The sequence below is a fragment of the Anabrus simplex genome, chromosome 1, assembly GCF_040414725.1.
Source record: "Anabrus simplex isolate iqAnaSimp1 chromosome 1, ASM4041472v1, whole genome shotgun sequence".
In the NCBI taxonomy this organism is placed as follows: Eukaryota; Metazoa; Arthropoda; class Insecta; order Orthoptera; family Tettigoniidae; genus Anabrus; species Anabrus simplex.
In genome coordinates, this window is record NC_090265.1 from 1,591,408,580 (window position 1) to 1,591,425,220 (window position 16,641).

Genomic DNA, 16,641 nt, shown 5'->3' on the forward strand with positions numbered 1-16,641 from the left:
CAGTTTGTCGCGAAGAAAATGTATGCAAAATTTACAGCTTTTGAAATATTTTGCACCATGTATCCGGCTAAATGATACACTAAGCATACTTTGCCAAAACTCTGCCGACGTAAGTCAAGTAAACTTGTTTACTCAGTCCAGCATTTGAATTTCATCTTCAAAATTTACACCCCCTTCCCCTATTTTTTTTTTTTCAGCTTGTGTTTTCACTGCACGATTTTTGTAGTCAATTGTTCTTGCAAGTTTAATTGGTACGTAAATGGACTTCAATCGTAGGATATCAAAATGGTGTTCTAGGCGATCTTGATTAAAACGTAGCTATAACCACCTCACCAACCACGCACAAATACTCATACACTTACAAAGTGGTTTCTAAGGTAGCTCTCAAGTACTCCAGCGTTCTTTACAAAGCGAATGTATTTTGGGTATCTTTGAGGATATTCACTTCACTAAAGTCTCATAAATGTGGCTGTGATCCTTTATAGAGTGCTTGCGTAGAGATGGATGAATTTAATGCGTCTATCAGACAGATTAAATCTTTTGTTAAATTTTCCGTTGTTTCACTCTCTTCTAAAACCTCTGAATTAATACCCTGATAGAATTCTGTATCTGTAGCGACAGCTCTAATGAAAAGTTGAATTTCCAACTTTACGTTCATTCGTTTAAACGAATTACGATCCAAACGGGCAGAGATGAGTTTACAACAAACTTTCAATCCGCGAAATTCGAGAGATGTGTCACACTCATTAACTTTCCTGTAAAATGAATAATCAACGATATGACCATGATATTTAACCTGTATTTTGTCATGGCAATTATTTCTTATACACTTAAATATATGAGACGTGTCCAAAATGCCCGCAGTTTTCTGCTAGTGTCAGCTGGATTGGAAACTGAACACTTTAAATTCTTTATGTTGTCAGTTGTTTCTAAGCATTTCCATAACATTTTGTTCTTATCCGACGTGAAACCAATGATTCCTACACCAGATTGCTCCAATTGTATGATGATATGTAATTTTTTGCAGTTATATCACCAGGTGTGGCGTTCCGGTTAGCATATATTGCTATGGATCGGATCCGGTTGTGCAGAAAAGGAACAAACATGAAAACTAGTACAAGATTTACCAACCAATTCTGGATATCCTCTGAAATGCAAGTTCCCAAATCAACAAAAGTGTTCACTTGTAATAAATCCGAGTTAAAGTGAATTTCTTCTCTAAGCTTTACCTCATCAAATATCAGCATCCTGGGCGTTCATGCTCTTTCTTTCAGCAAACAAAAAAAAAGTGCTATGGTAGCAGTTCCATGATCATTTATGACATCCGAACATATAAAACCTTTCACCAATTTTCTCAAATGAGCTTCAGAAGGTAAAGGCAGCAAGTCATGATTTAAGTACTGCCGATAACACTTCTGTAACAATGTATCGAATAAAATTTTCTTTTTTTTGCTGAGAGAGGTGAATTGTTTTGATTGTGTTAAACTGCTCTTATGTTTTATATCTGAAATGTGTGAGGTTATTTCAAGCAAATGTATTTTAGCTTTAGCGACATTTACTCTCTTACGTGTTCTAATGAAACTAAGTTACTGATTTTTCAATCTCCTCTTTAACAAGCAATTGTTTTCGCAGCTTTTTTGGCATCGGGGCTATCTTCAACTTCTAAATATACGGGCTGACCACTGGCATTTATATTCTGTTCGCGTGGATTGCCTCTTCACGGGAGAGTTGGGTTTCTTAACTGGGCAGACTAGGATGTATGTGGGGGAAAGCTCCAGGTTTTAATTTCCACCGCTGTCTTGGTGTCCCTACATTTTCACAATTCACCTTGTCCGGCTCCATGGCCAAGTGGTTAGCGTGCTGGCTTTTGGTCACAGGGGCCCGAGTTCGATTCCCGGCAGGGTCGGGAATTTTAACCATCATTGCTTAATTTCGCTGGCACGGGGGCTGTGTGTGTATGTCGTCTTCGTCATCATTTCATCCCCATCACGACGCGCAGGTCGCCTACGGGAGTAAAATCAAAAGAACTGCACCTGGCGAGCCGAACTTGCCCTCGGACACTCCCGGCACTAAAAGCCATACGCCATTTCATTTTTCACCATTCACCGTTTATTAAGCACTTACCGCACAAATTGTGTATCGCACACGAAACAATTTTGAGTCAGTTTTCTGGATTTTCTTCGGACAACTTTCTCCCATTTCTTTTGCTAGGGGCTTTACGTCGCACCGACACAGATTGGCCTTATGGCGACGATGGGATAGAAAAGGCCTTGGAGTTGGAAGGAAGCGGCCGTGGCCTTAATTAAGGTACAGCCCTAGCATTTGCCTGGTGTGAAAATGGGAAACCACGGAAAAACATCTTCAGGGTTGCCGATAGTGGGATTCGAACCTACTATCTCCCGGATGCAAGCTCACAGCCGCGCGCCTCTACGCGCACGACCAACTCGCCCGGTCTCCCATTTCAAGAGAATATTACTCCCCTTACGGCTTCTAAAGAAATGCCTACTTGAAGACGATCGATCATATCCAGATCTACATTCGGGTACGAAACACGTGGGCATGCTGCGGGAGGACCTCTCGCACTACCTTCAAGCACAATTGCGATGTAATCTACTGTTTTTAAGGCATAAAACAACTGGTACTATTCACCGATAATTATACAATTAATATAAACTGTGTAGACCTCCTAATAGTGACAATGGATAGCAAAATAAATTCCGATAACTTGACACAAATGTAACGCGCAATAATGACAAGTCTCATCTTCTGGCGACTCAGGCGATTGTGCTCCGGCTGGTGGAAGAACCACTACTCTCTTCAGTCGGCTTGTGCTTCTGTACGCTATGTTATCATTATTACAATCATAATTATTTTATATAACCACTTCCATTAGTCGATTTCTAAAGGTGTGTATTTTGGCATATATATTTCACTGTTTTCTCCGATATTGCACTATACGAATTACCAGTAATGTTGTCGTACATGTACCGAGATATGATGCGATGCCGCTGTCATCTTTTGTGAAGCAATGTTTTACATTTCTTCTGGCTTATGAAGATTTTTGTCACAGAGAGAAAATGAACTAAAGGATCGGTAACTGTATAATAACAGGGAATTTTCTTTGTGTAAAGGATAGCCGCTGTTTCAAATCCTACTCATTTTAACTAACAAGCTGTCTTACGCTAGAAAGGTCCTGGAAGCTATGATTCTTTGTGACAATAGAAATTGTGTTTCATCGAATTATTAAAGGATAAACCTCTTACAAGGACAGAAATCTATATAAATGAAATCGTAACAATCATGTGTCTGTGCATTGACTACTTTGGCGAAATGTACATACAGTTATCCGTTTCAGGTGTAATAATGACCATCTGCATATATTTTAGCTTTAGTTTCTTGAAAGTCTTCATTTTTAACCCTACCTTCCCCAAAGCAAGATTGAGGCACAATCTACCAGACGAGCTAGAAAATTGACATTTGGCAAAATTATATGTCTTAGCCTGTAATCGACCGAAAGCTTACAATATCTTTAAATATTTCATTTTCCCCCCGAAAAATATCGGAATATTGAAGCAATTTTTATGTCGGTGCAGATCTTCGTTTCGAGGTATTTCGCGGCTAAACGGTACGTCGCATCACAAAACGGTTGGCACAATCTCATGTCAATTTGGAGTGATCTACAACTCTGGTCCTATGACATTTCGTCGTATCTCTATTCCTTATATGTTAGACTTGTCTCTATTTCTCGATTATACCTAGCATTTTGCTCTTTGTACATGCATAATTCGTTCATAGAATCACTTATACGAAACACAGAATCATCTAATTCTACACGAACCTTGGCCCACCCAGTATCCATACGTGAACCAAATTGTATGTTTGTGGCGGTCATATTAGTACGCAAAAGTAATGCAATGTGAGAAAACCATACCGAAATTTCACCCTCAGTTTTACCCATAAATAGATGAAACAGGAGAAAATATCTTATGACAGGAAATTAGGCCGCTAAATGAGGCGTATTATGGTGCACTCCGTTTGTCAATATAATGTATCGTTTAGCAGCAGTTAATCTGTAAATGAAGGTTTGCAATATTGTAAACCTGCATATAGTTCGTATATCGATCTATATATATTCAATGAAGTCGATTTGCAGCGATGTAGAAAGGGTGTGTTTGTCATTGTATTTAATATTTTACATCGATAATGACTCTCAGCAGGAGGGCTCCTGCTATTATAATCGTTACTCTCCACATGGACTTTGACTGGCAGTAGGAATGGGATCCTTCTCCAACTCCTTTGTAACTAGCATTAGTAAGGAGGGACTACCATTGTAATTAATAATTCCCTTCTCGATCTGACTGGCAGAAGTCAAGGGAGCATACAATTTTGTTCAAAACTCCCCTAACCGATTGTGTTTAGAAGTAAGCAAGCGTGCCCGCCATTATAAATAAATTTACCCATCTAAAATGTGACTGGCATTAGGCATAGTGGCCTTGCTATTACAACGCAAACTCACCAACTCGGTGTGACTGTCACTAAGAAAAGGGGCCTGCCATTATAATGATAACAGCACAACTCAATTTTGACTGGCAGCAGAGAAAGTGCCTGCTATTATAATAAAATATCCTCAACTGTAATCTGTCTAGAAGTAGGAAAGGGCGCTTGCCATTATAACGGACAGTCCTCAAAATCGATTGTGACCGCACAGTAGGTAATGGGGCCTCCAATTGTAATGAAAACTTACCTACTCGATTGTGAATGGTAGTGGACAAGTGAGTCTGCCATTATCATCACAACTTCGCAACTCGCACTTTACATTGGAAACATCGTATGGGAATCCCCCCCACCCCGCTCTTTCTGGATAACGCTAAGAGACATTCAACTTAAAATATCTTATTCACTGCATGTACAATAATTTATTTCGATATCCCATTACAATGTAGAATACCGTAGCGAAGCACGTATACATTGTACCTTTGCTAGTCATACACAAAACTGTAGAAATATGCTACTGGTGAAGGAGTATAGAAATTATTCGCATCACACCGAGGCCTGTAAATACTGAGTTTAGGATAAATGTGATACCTATATGAAGACCTGGACAACACTGGAAATTGGTATAGTGCAATATCAGAGACAACGCTGAAAGTACAGGGTGACCCAAAAGTCCGTTAACATTTGACGAGGCAATACTTCAAGGAATATTGGAGGTAGAGAGGTAATAATAATTGATACTCATGACTGGCATGACATAGGGTTTTATTGACACCAAAGTAAATTAAATAAAGCATCACTAACAGTGCCTTTTCTGGAAACTTCATCATGCCGCGATTGCAGGCGCATCTAACGGCCTCTCTCATGACAGCTCCTTTTATACCGTACACGTGTCTCATGTGGCATCACTGACGAGTTGCTGTCCAGCGCCATCTGTTGGCCTGTTTGTACACTCGTTGTTGGTGTCATGAAAACCCCATGTCATGTCAAGTATATGTGGCCATTTGTACCTGACCTGTTGCTGCCCAGCGTTATCCGTTTGCCATTTTGCGTACTTTATTTTGGTGTAAATAAAACCCCATGTCATGCCTATCATGTGCGTCAATTATTACCTCGAATATTCCGTGATTTATTGGCTCATCGAGTGTTAGCGGACTTTTGGGTCATTCTGTACATATGCTATGATACCTACCTCAAGAAATCAACTGAAAGATATGGTTATATAAAATGTTACTGAAGGTCGAGAATATGTCACTAAATTAGTAAAGTATTAATGATGACATCAAAATATTTCGTGAAGTTTTTATGAAGCAATCACACCGCTTCTGAATAAGATACACAGCTCAAAAAAATTAGGGAAACATATATTGTAACGTCTGGTATGTGAACGTTAATTTGATAGATGGGGTTCCAATGGTCGTACAGCGTACCTCGAGATCTTAGCTACTCAGGGTATGTCAAATCGAAGTTATACTCCATCTGTACGCGTAGTCATGCATTAAACCGTCAGGTGACCCCTCAAAACAAAGTGAATAGCGGTGCGTCCGTGTGTCGTTGTGAGGTACACAGACTAGTGCGGTCATTTGAGCACGTTGTTTGTCAACCAGCAGATCCCTTGAGACATCATTTAAGTCGCAAGGGCCGTCAGTTTGATCCGGGAAGGACGCACCTTTCGTCGTGTTGCTGTGGATCTCAATGTATCCCCGTTAGTTATTCAACGCTTGTGGAATCGCTACAGTGAGAAAAGCAGCTCACAAGGAGTGTTGGACAAGGTCGTGGACGCATGACAACCACACAGAATGACTTATATTTGACCATCTGTGCGTTGTAGCGCTGTTCAGCAACTGCCAGAGAACTGTAACAAGACATCAGAAGGGTCACAGGAGTCACGGTGTCCGACCAGACAGTAAGGAACAGGTTAAGAGATGTGTCCTTACGACTCAGACGTCCTGTTCGAGTGCCCCGTTTAACGCAGCAACATCGCGCAGCTCGCCTTCTATTTGCCCGTACCCACGTCAACCGGCATCTTCGTCATTGGAGACCTGTGTTGTTCACAGACGAGTCCATTTCCCCTGACACAGCGTGATGGCTGTCAACGTTTATGGAGACGCCGTGGTGAGCAGTACATGCCAATTGTTGTCTATGAAAGCGACCGATTCGGACAAGGTTCTGTGATGGTGTGGGGTGGCATCAGTATTGATGGCCGTACGGATCTTGTCGTCGCCCGTGGTAATATTACCGCTGAGGAGTACATCGAGCAGATACTCCTACAGCATGTGTTGGTTGCTGCATACGGTATTGGCCCTGAATTCGTACTCATGCACGACAGTGCCAGGGCTCATGTAGCGCGCATCACCAGAGCTGTCTTGCGAGAACTGAACATTAAAGAGATGGAATGGCCAGCGGTGAGTCCCGACCTTAATTCCATCGAGCATGTGTGGGATAGGCTTGACAGAAGTGTTCATGGGCGTCCTGTTCCACCGCAGACTTTTCAAGACCTCGAACAGGCTTTCGTTGAAGAATGGGACCTGATATCACAACGTGACCTCCGCCGACTTATACGGAGCATGCCACGTAGGTGCCAAGCTGTGATAAATGCTCATGGAGGACATACACCACACTGAAGCTCTCCAACTGTGATAAAAATCCACCCTGGAGGACTGTTATCGCTTTGTTTTCGCCCCTATTTAAACATTTCCGTTTGTCTTCTGAAAATGAACGCGAATCCATCGATGTTATTTTGTATACTTCAACGGTAAAGAATAAAGGTTTAGTTGACAATACACCTGGGTGTGTGGTATTGTTTTGTGGAGCATGACATATGTTCAAAGGATGTTCCTCTAACTTTTTGAACTGTGTATAATAAATTAGGAAAACAATACAACATTGCTTCTAGATTAAATGCCTTTGTGGATATTGCGACACAAATTCATACATTTGGGTTATTCCGTCTATCTGCTAGAGTAAATCTACTTTTCCTATCCCCATGGTGCAACAGACCCGAACGCCTGCAGATTACGAGATGTCTTGTGGTCAGCACGACGAAACCCCTCGGCCGTTACTCATGCCTGGGCACTATCTCACCTTCAGATAGCTCCTCAATTGTAATCACGTAGGCTGAGATGACCTCAAACCAGCCCTCACATCCAGGTGAATATCCCTGACCTAGCTGGGAATCGAACCCGCGGCCTCCGGATAAGAGTCAGGTACGCTAGCCCGACGCTGCGGGGCCGGTAGAGTAAATCTACTACAATAATATAATCCAAATGAAAAAATCAAAGTATGGACACGTCGCTTCTGGAGGCTCGGTACTAATAGCATGGGATTAGACATCCTATAGGTTTTAAAAGACACTGGAGGACTGATAATTTGCTATGAACTGTGGACATTCAATCTTTCAGCCCATGTGTCACCCACATTTAATCACTCGTATATACACTAAGGTAGGGTTGCCTGGCGAAGAGGTAAAGGCATGTTCGGTTCACCCGTCGGGAAGTCGAAAAACTTAAAGAGATTTCCACTTCCGGAGGTGCACATTGCCGTGATGTTCACTCAGCCTACACGAACAATGAGTACCAGAGTAATTACTGGGGCAAAGATAGCCGGTCGTAGACCCCACCATGTTCCGAGGATACGGGTAGTGGAAGCATTTATCTTCCACCCCTCCAAGGGTCTTCAAGAAAGTGAGATTGTTGTTTTAAAGTACACTATAAAAATTAAAGAATCAAAGGGAAATTCTTTTCTCCTATGTCCATTTGACCACATAATACGGTCAGGTGATGATAACGTGTGACCAGATGATTAACCGGCAGATGGAATGCCTGTCTTCGTACAACAATGAAAGCCTTGACGTCAGTGCCGCTATTGACCGGAGTACGTAGTGCGTACTGCCGTGTTCGTCCAACTTCCACGTCCACTGTGTAAACATTCAGCTATGACACAGGGAAGAACGCCTGCACGACTCCCTGCGGTGGAGGGCAATTGGACGAATCAAAGCTGAACAGTCGCAAGCTGAAGTGGCTAGATGGCTTAATCTGCACAGGTCCTTTGTTTACCGAATGTGACATCAGTTTCTACAGCCCAAGAATATGTCCCGAATGTCTGATGAAGGACGACCAAGAGTGGCATCCGAAAGAGAGGACAGTTATTTGGCCGTAAGAACGGGAAAGTACAGGAATTTCCGTAATCGGTTGGCCGGCAGCGCGCCCAGTTTATCCACCTCCCGTCGACTCAACACTTCCCGTTACACAGCGCAGCAACAGTACGGGAATGCCCGCACTTCGCAGTTCAGGTCCGTGCTTAGAACGTGTATTAAGTGTTCATCTGTCACTCCAACTGTTCTCGAGTTGTGAAGTGTCACTTTAGGGTATAAACCTCATAATGCCTCCACGTGTGTATACGGCAGATAAAGGGTATTTGTGTTCGATAATTATGTGAAAACAGAGCCTTGCAGGAAGTCGTTAGGCGATTTGTAACACAATTTGCAAGTGTACGCCCTCCACATAGAGAGACTATGCGGAAACTCGTAAAAAAGTTGTGAGGAACTGGTTCTTTACTCGATAAGAAGCAAAGTGTACTTAACGACGAAAAATTAAATGAAATCGCAGAAAGATTAGAACATACGCCTACAAAATTCCTAAGATGATTTGGACGAGAAGCCAGAGTTTCGAAGAACTCAGCATGGCGGTCTACGACAATGATAAACATCCCCTGTCATAAGGTACGATCTTATTTTCTTAATTTTAATTGTTATCAGATGCCATGCACGGATAAAGTGAGTGAAGTGCTGTCCTTGTTACGCCGCGGAGCGGGGAGTGATGGGTTAACGGGAGGCAAATAAGCTGGGCCCGCCTGCCGGCCAACCGATGAGAGAAACACTGTACAACCTTAGGGCTGCATGGCAGCTGTCATCTGGCCTCACAGCATCCACCACTAGTTGTTGTATCGACGTAAACTGTGTACAAAAGTCTTAGTCAGAAAGGTCTTTACTGCCGCTGACGAAACGTGTCCACAGAAGAAGAGGCCTAGAGTGGAGTCAACATGTCACAAGGATAGCCGAATAGTGGACCAATATTCTATTTAAGGATGAGTTCCGATTCGATTTTCAGAATGATACCCGAGGGATTCGCATCTGGCGAGAACGTAGAACACTGTGTTGACCCTCAAACATTCTGGAACGGGACCAACATAGAGGTGGATCAATAATGGTTGGGAGAGGTTTTTATGATAACTACGCGCACACCTCTCCGTGTTGTAAAAAAAAAAAAAAAAAAAAAAAAGCAAGATTTGACTGTCGTTAGATATCGTGAGGAGATCTTGGTGCCTCATATTCGTTTGTTTCGAGGTGATGGGCAGCCGGATTTCGTATTGTTGGACGATAATGCACGCTCTTACAGAGCGCAGCTGGTTGACGTCTTTCGGCAAGCTGATGATATCGCTCGTGAGGATTAGCCTGTTCGCTCTCCTGACATAAACCCGATAGAGCACCCACGGGATGCTCTCGCGGGACAAACTGCTTGACGTCCAATTCACCTAGCTTTCTCCAGGAGTTAACAGTTTCTGTACAGGAAGAATGGGCGATAATACCGCAAAATGAGATTGATGAGATTATTCACAGCATGCCGTGGCGTTGTCGGGCCTGTATTACTGCCAGAGGTGATCACACGTCCTACTGAGAAGTAGTAACCCGTGTTTTGGCGTTTGTGACTGAGGATACATTTTGCAGGAAAGCAGACAATGCTGGTTTGTGACTTTTTTTAATCAACAACAGATCAAACAAATTAGGTTGCAGGTTTTACGTTGTTTATACTTCATACTCAGCAATGTCTCATAGAGGAGGAAAGTATTTCCGTTTGTTGCTTTAATTTTAAACACTAGTGTACATGCCTACGAAACTTTGAACACAGGTGATGAGCGTCTGATAGAATACGCTGCGGTACCCGTAAACGTGAAAATTCCCTTTCAAAATGGAAAAGTTCCTTTCTAGTTATCCAATATGTTCAGTTTTGAGTGTTGTAGACACAACTGGCTAGGCTGGCCGGCTGATTTCACACAGCTCGGCAATTACCAAGCATGTAATGCAGTGATGCTTTACAATAGACAAAGGAGTCATTAATGAAAGATTGATGCATTTTTTATTTCTTCTCATAAGATTTTCTAGCGTTGTGGTGCAGAACCGGTCTGTACAAAGCCAACTAAACACCACTATAATTGTGGTCGGATTGCTTACTGAACAGGTTATTTCAGTATTTTTTGTATGTAACATCTCTTTACCTTCTATCATCAAACATTGGTATCCTTTCCACTGTTCTTATTTCTTTCCTTTCACCGGGCTGAGTAGCTCAGACGGTGGAGCGTTGGCCTTCTGAGCTCATTTTGGCAGGGTCGATTTCGTTTCAGTCACGTGCCTGCCTATTATCGATTTACCAGCAGGTGAATGAATTCTTGGAGGACAACTTTTTGGCGTCTCCGAAAACCGTAAGAGTAATCAGTACGACGTCAACACAACAACATTATTCTTTTCCCTGGCCTTTTCTCAATTCACTGGATCAAAACTTAAAGTATATTTGGCCTAGTTTTAAGGCTGGATGCACTACCTGGCTCCAACCCTACGTGGAGGAATATCTTCGCTCTTTCGTCTTTCTGTGGTGGTTGGCAGAGTAGCGCGTTGAATGCAGATGAAGGCAAGTGTACGAAGACGAATACAAGCATCCAGTCCCCGAGTCAGAGGAATTAACATTACTCAGTCGAGCCCAGTGTTTGATGAAAGAAGGTAAAGAAATGTTACATACGAAAAATACTCAAATAACCTGTTCATTAAGCAATCCAACCTAGTGTACATACTACGGTACAATTATAGTCGAGCGCAGTGGGCCCAGTCGAGAATCATTGACCATTCAGCCAAGGAGCCGGAAAATAGCATTATTATTATTATTATTATTATTATTATTATTATTATTATTATTATTATTATTATTATTATTATTATTTTAACATGTAAAAGAAGCTTCCCCCGTACTGAGGCAATCTTTGTCTCCTTTTGAGATTAATGTCATTTATTGAGACAATTTTGAATCCCGTCCAGATACTATTGCCATTGGTTTCGTTTCTCAGCCTGCCCATTGGCACAGCTTTCTACATCGACCGGTGTTTGACATCTACAAGTTAATACTTGAACATTAATGTAACGTCAAGCCTTTTTTAACAAGTTGCTTTACGTCGCACCGACACAGGTAGGTCTTGCGGCGACGATGGGAAAGGAAAGGGCTGGGAGTAAGAAGGAAAAGGCCGTGGTCTTAATTAAAGTACACCCCTAGCATTTACGTGGTGTGAAAATGGGAAACCACGTTAAACCATCTTCAGAGCTGCCGCCACACCGTTCTGTTCTCATAAGTCTTTATATCCTGCATCCAATCAGCGGCCAGCTCACGTCGATAAAACAACCCAGACTACGCCTGTTCTGAGATTTTTCTGTATCTCTCCTGGAGGAATACAGACGTACTTGGAGAGTGCAAGGTGGGCGTGGAATCCTTTACTACGAAATTCCTACTCTGGGTGTGGATAGCGGACGGAGATCACTTGTAAGATGAGGTAGGAATTTTCCTTTTTCTCTAATCCTTCATTTATTTAATTTGTAGCAGGGATTATGTAGAAGCCTGCATCCAAATGTCAACAAGGATGCACGAGTGTTGACCCTCCTTTCCGTTCTTTTCTCTACGACTAAGTTTATCTAAATTTATCTTTCTCTACTTCGGCTTTAATTTTGCTCTTGGTAGGCGCAGCTTAGTTTGGTCTTAGCCTCTGCTTCTTGGGCTTGTATGCCCCATATATAATTGGCCATGTAACCGGGATCATGAATTATGATTCTAGATCCCCATTATCTCCACGTTGTCGGCCTTTTATGAAACGTTTCTTTGCTGCGTTGTTTACTTTTGGGAAACATTTCCTTTTTGAATGTTGGGAGAACTGTCCCTTTGGGGAAGGGAACGAACATTATCGCAATGCTTGAGTTATACCAAGGTGTACTAATATTAACTAGAACTCTTATTTTAGTAGCATAGTACATAGAACTTCGAAAGTTACGAATTATTAATTCGTTAAGAGATCTATTAATTGTTAAAATATATTTATTAAGATCCTATTATATCATGAATTATTCCCTTTGTTAACCAGATATTTTTATAATGCAGTGTTAATTGTTCTAATAGTTAACTAAAGGTTTGAGGAGAAAATACAAAGAAAAGAAAATTAATAAAGAAAAATTATCTGTCTCCTCTTTATGTTCAAGTCATTGGTAAATTCGTTTGCATCTCCTTCGTCCAGATCTAAGGTCATGCCGCTTCTCATTCCACACCCCGTTGAGCTGAGGTTGGCCTTACGGTGACAATATAATTGGACAGGGCAAAGACTAGGAAGTAATAGTAGAGGCCTTAATTAAGGTACAGCCCCTGTATTTTCCTGTCGTGAAGATGGTAAACTATGAAAAACCATCATCAGGCATATTGACATTGGGATTTGTACTCGCCATCCCGCGAATACAAGCTAATAGCAACGCGGTGTGAACCGCGCAAACAACTTATTAAAACGAGATTAGAAAACTGAAGGATTTTGATAATTTCTATTAATATTCTTCTTCTTCTTCCTAGAATTTTCCTCGATTTACTGGAGTTGGAATGCGATGTGGATATGAACCAGTTTCTGGCCTGCCCTGGCCTGATGTAGAAGTAGCGTGCCTGCTTCTTAACCGAAAGCCCTGGGTTCGATTCCCGGCCAGATCAGGGATTTTCACCTAGATCTGAGGGCTGGTTTGAGGTCCACTCAGCCTACGTGATTACAATTGAGAAGCTGTTTGACGGTGAGATGGCGGCCCCGGTGTATAAAGCCGAATGTTTGGTCGTGCTGACCACACGGCACCTCGGAAACTGCAAGCCGTCGGGCTGACCAGCAGTCGCTTGGTAAGCCAATGTCCTTCGGGGCTGTTTCGCCATAGGTTTTGATTTGGTTTTATGACCCAGTTTTACGACCTAATACCCTACCTGACGCCAACCATAGGGGGAGGAATGTATTCAAAACTGCGTGTTTCTGTAGTGGTTAGTATATGTGCTGCGGTGTATGTACATGAAGAGAAGTGTATTAAGACGAACAAACACACCCGACCCAGCCAAAGGAATTAACTGCACGCAATTAAAATCGGTCATGGCTTGGAACATGAGTTCCTCTGAACTAAAAGCTAGTACACTGACCATTCAGTGAAGGAGACGGACTTTGTATTAACATTAATTCAACATATTATTTAGTCAAAATATATTTATTCGACGGTCCAGTACCTTGAGCAGAATTAGTTTGAAATCCCAATCCTGATTCTCTCTTTTCGTTATTTCACCATGGAATTCCACATTCTTTAAAAGCGCCCCCTCTCCTTCCTACGTATTGCCAAACTTGCGTGTCTCAGCTTCAGAACACTGTCAGTGTGCGATATTGAAGTGTGTCCGAGGAGAACAGAAATCCCGTTAAAGAGATACAGATGGGGTATATGTGCGGCAAAAAACTGACACAAAATTACAACAGCCATGAGAGGTAGATGGTCAGGTGAGAATGACCGAAGAAACTTACTTAGAAAGTAACGAAATGAGTGCCTAATGAGTCGTTTCTGTGGCTTTTTAAAAACAATGTGTTGATTCGGATGACTTATTATACAGTAACAGGTGACGTAGGCGGAAAATAATGCACATTCTCCTAGATATCAATTATACATAATTCCCCAATTCTTACTTTTACCTACCGTATCCAAAGAAATTTAGGAGCTCACATAATGTGGATTGTAAAACTATTGTTTGAAACTAAATTTATTGTGTATTTTTGTTGGCGTGTTTAATTCGATTTTTCATTTCCGATGAAATCCATAGCAGAATTGTTGCGAACGTTTCGTTAACAATGCCCTTCGGTCCATTTTTCACTCAACCATCCATCTTCATCGCCCGTTGTCATTTTGTGTCAAGCTGGCCCATTGTGCTGAATCATTAGGCGACGCCGCCCATTTGTATCGGTAGAGTAGAGCTTCGCTCATTATCCCTCCCCTGCCACCCCCACACAGACACACTTGTAAACTTCGTGAAGGATCTCCTACTATCGACTTGGCCCGTGCTCTACCTGACTCTGTCCCTCCTCGCCTTGATGGGAAAAGTTGCGTTTCCCTAAGGGCAATTTGTGTAGGACTTGGTCGCTCCATGGTGAGGAAACGTTGACAGTGGGGGATCACAAAATATACGATTCTCCAAAAAGTCCTGAGTTAACGAGTCACTTCATTTACCCTATACGATACATCTTTTGTTTCTTGAGTCTCCATTCTGAAGGCTGATTAAGTCCCCAAAAGCTCCACCATCAGCTATTACTGAATATACCTAATAGGTAAATTGTGGATTAGTTTTCTGTTGCTTTCCTTAAAAAGTCATTAAATGCTATTAATTGAAATGAGGCAATGATTCTCAAACATCAACTTCGATGGGCCAATCATTTCGTCCATGCCTAGCACACGCCTTCCTTAGCGATTAGTGTTCTCAATTGAAGAACTGGGCAACGTAATCAGGGAAGCCAGCAAAAGCGTTGCAGACATTCTGTGATAAGGAATTGCCTGATATTGGCAAGTGGGATGATTAGCGTCTGTCCGGCTGAGTTGGGGACGAATTTCCACGAGAGCACTCAGCGACAAAGGCACTAGTGTGATAAAACAAGATCGTAGAAAAGAATGGGAAAATCAGAGAATAAATGTAGGAGACTTGGCAGATTTGACGTGCCAGCATTGCGAATGAGCTAGTGGTTCTAAAATTTGTCTCTTTAGTTGCCTATGAATCCGCATTCAGCGATCTTGTTACTCTCGGTAAACATCGGTATGTGGCAATCAAAACCAAGTGCGGGGCGGCCGGCAATAACCCCAGCGAGGGATAATAGTTGCGGCGCAGTTACGACAGTGTGGACGGGGCCAGCAACAAATGAACAAAGCATTGTTGAGGCCTGCGATGAGGAAATTCCTAGAAAAAGCTGCAACCTGTTTAATAATGGACCACCGCCCAGAATGAACTCGAAAGGGGAACTACTAGAATATTTTATGGTCTCTTATAAAGAGATCAACTAGCGCACGCCAGTTAGTCTCAAGTGAGTCAGTTTTGAGTTCGAGGTGGTCGTAATAAGTAACAAATTTTTCATCCGGAGTGAGTCTGTCAGGTGGCTACGGTACGCAAAAATTCAGCTGATTTGGAACGACACTGCGCTGTGAGAAGCTGTGTGGAGAACAGGAGTCCGACGCGCTGGTTTTCGTGTATGAGTTGAGCGTATCATCATGATCAAGATCATCGTCATCATCATCCAGGTATTCTCATGTTTCCTCGGTGTTCAGTTACATTAAGTGGGATTAATGTCCAAGCAGAGTGAAATAATATGCATACTCTGATTCTCTCCCGTCATGGATCCTCCAAATCACTCACTATTCAGCACATTCCTCAAAGCACTTGAGGTTTCAAAAGCCGCTATCTTCTGCAGTTGAACGTACGTGTTGTATCTGAAGTTTAGATGATGAAGTGCATAATGCCGCTGGTGGGGAAGTTGTCCTAATTCTCGCACGACTATTTTAACACAAAATTCTGGGTGTCGACGTCTTCGGAAACGTTGGAACGTAAAACAGCATTATTAAAAGTATCTCCAGACGCCCTAGATTTACAATGACGTTCTCTCTGCGAGCTGAAATTGTCCTACTACCAGCATCGCTCTCCAAACATCATCCTACATCTGTCCACATTCAAGCCGGCCTCACGTTCAGAAGAATTCTCAGACGCCCTAGACATGGATTAGTGTTCTTAAGCTTTGAACGCCGATTTTTCAAAGGCATATTACCTTTAGTGACCTTAATAAAATACACCAACTTATCGAAGTGCCACAATTTACCCACTGACTCGAAATAAGTATGCACGAAAGATATAGTGCGTAATATCACTCAAAGAAAGAAGAGCCCAGGTTTTTGTATTAGCACTCCCATACATACCAAGATAATAAGGCAGAAATGAAGATAGTTAAGAAAGTTGACAATAATTGAAGATAGGATAATATCTGAGGACAGTGGGATAAGACCCTTCTGAGATTTTAGTCATATGCCTC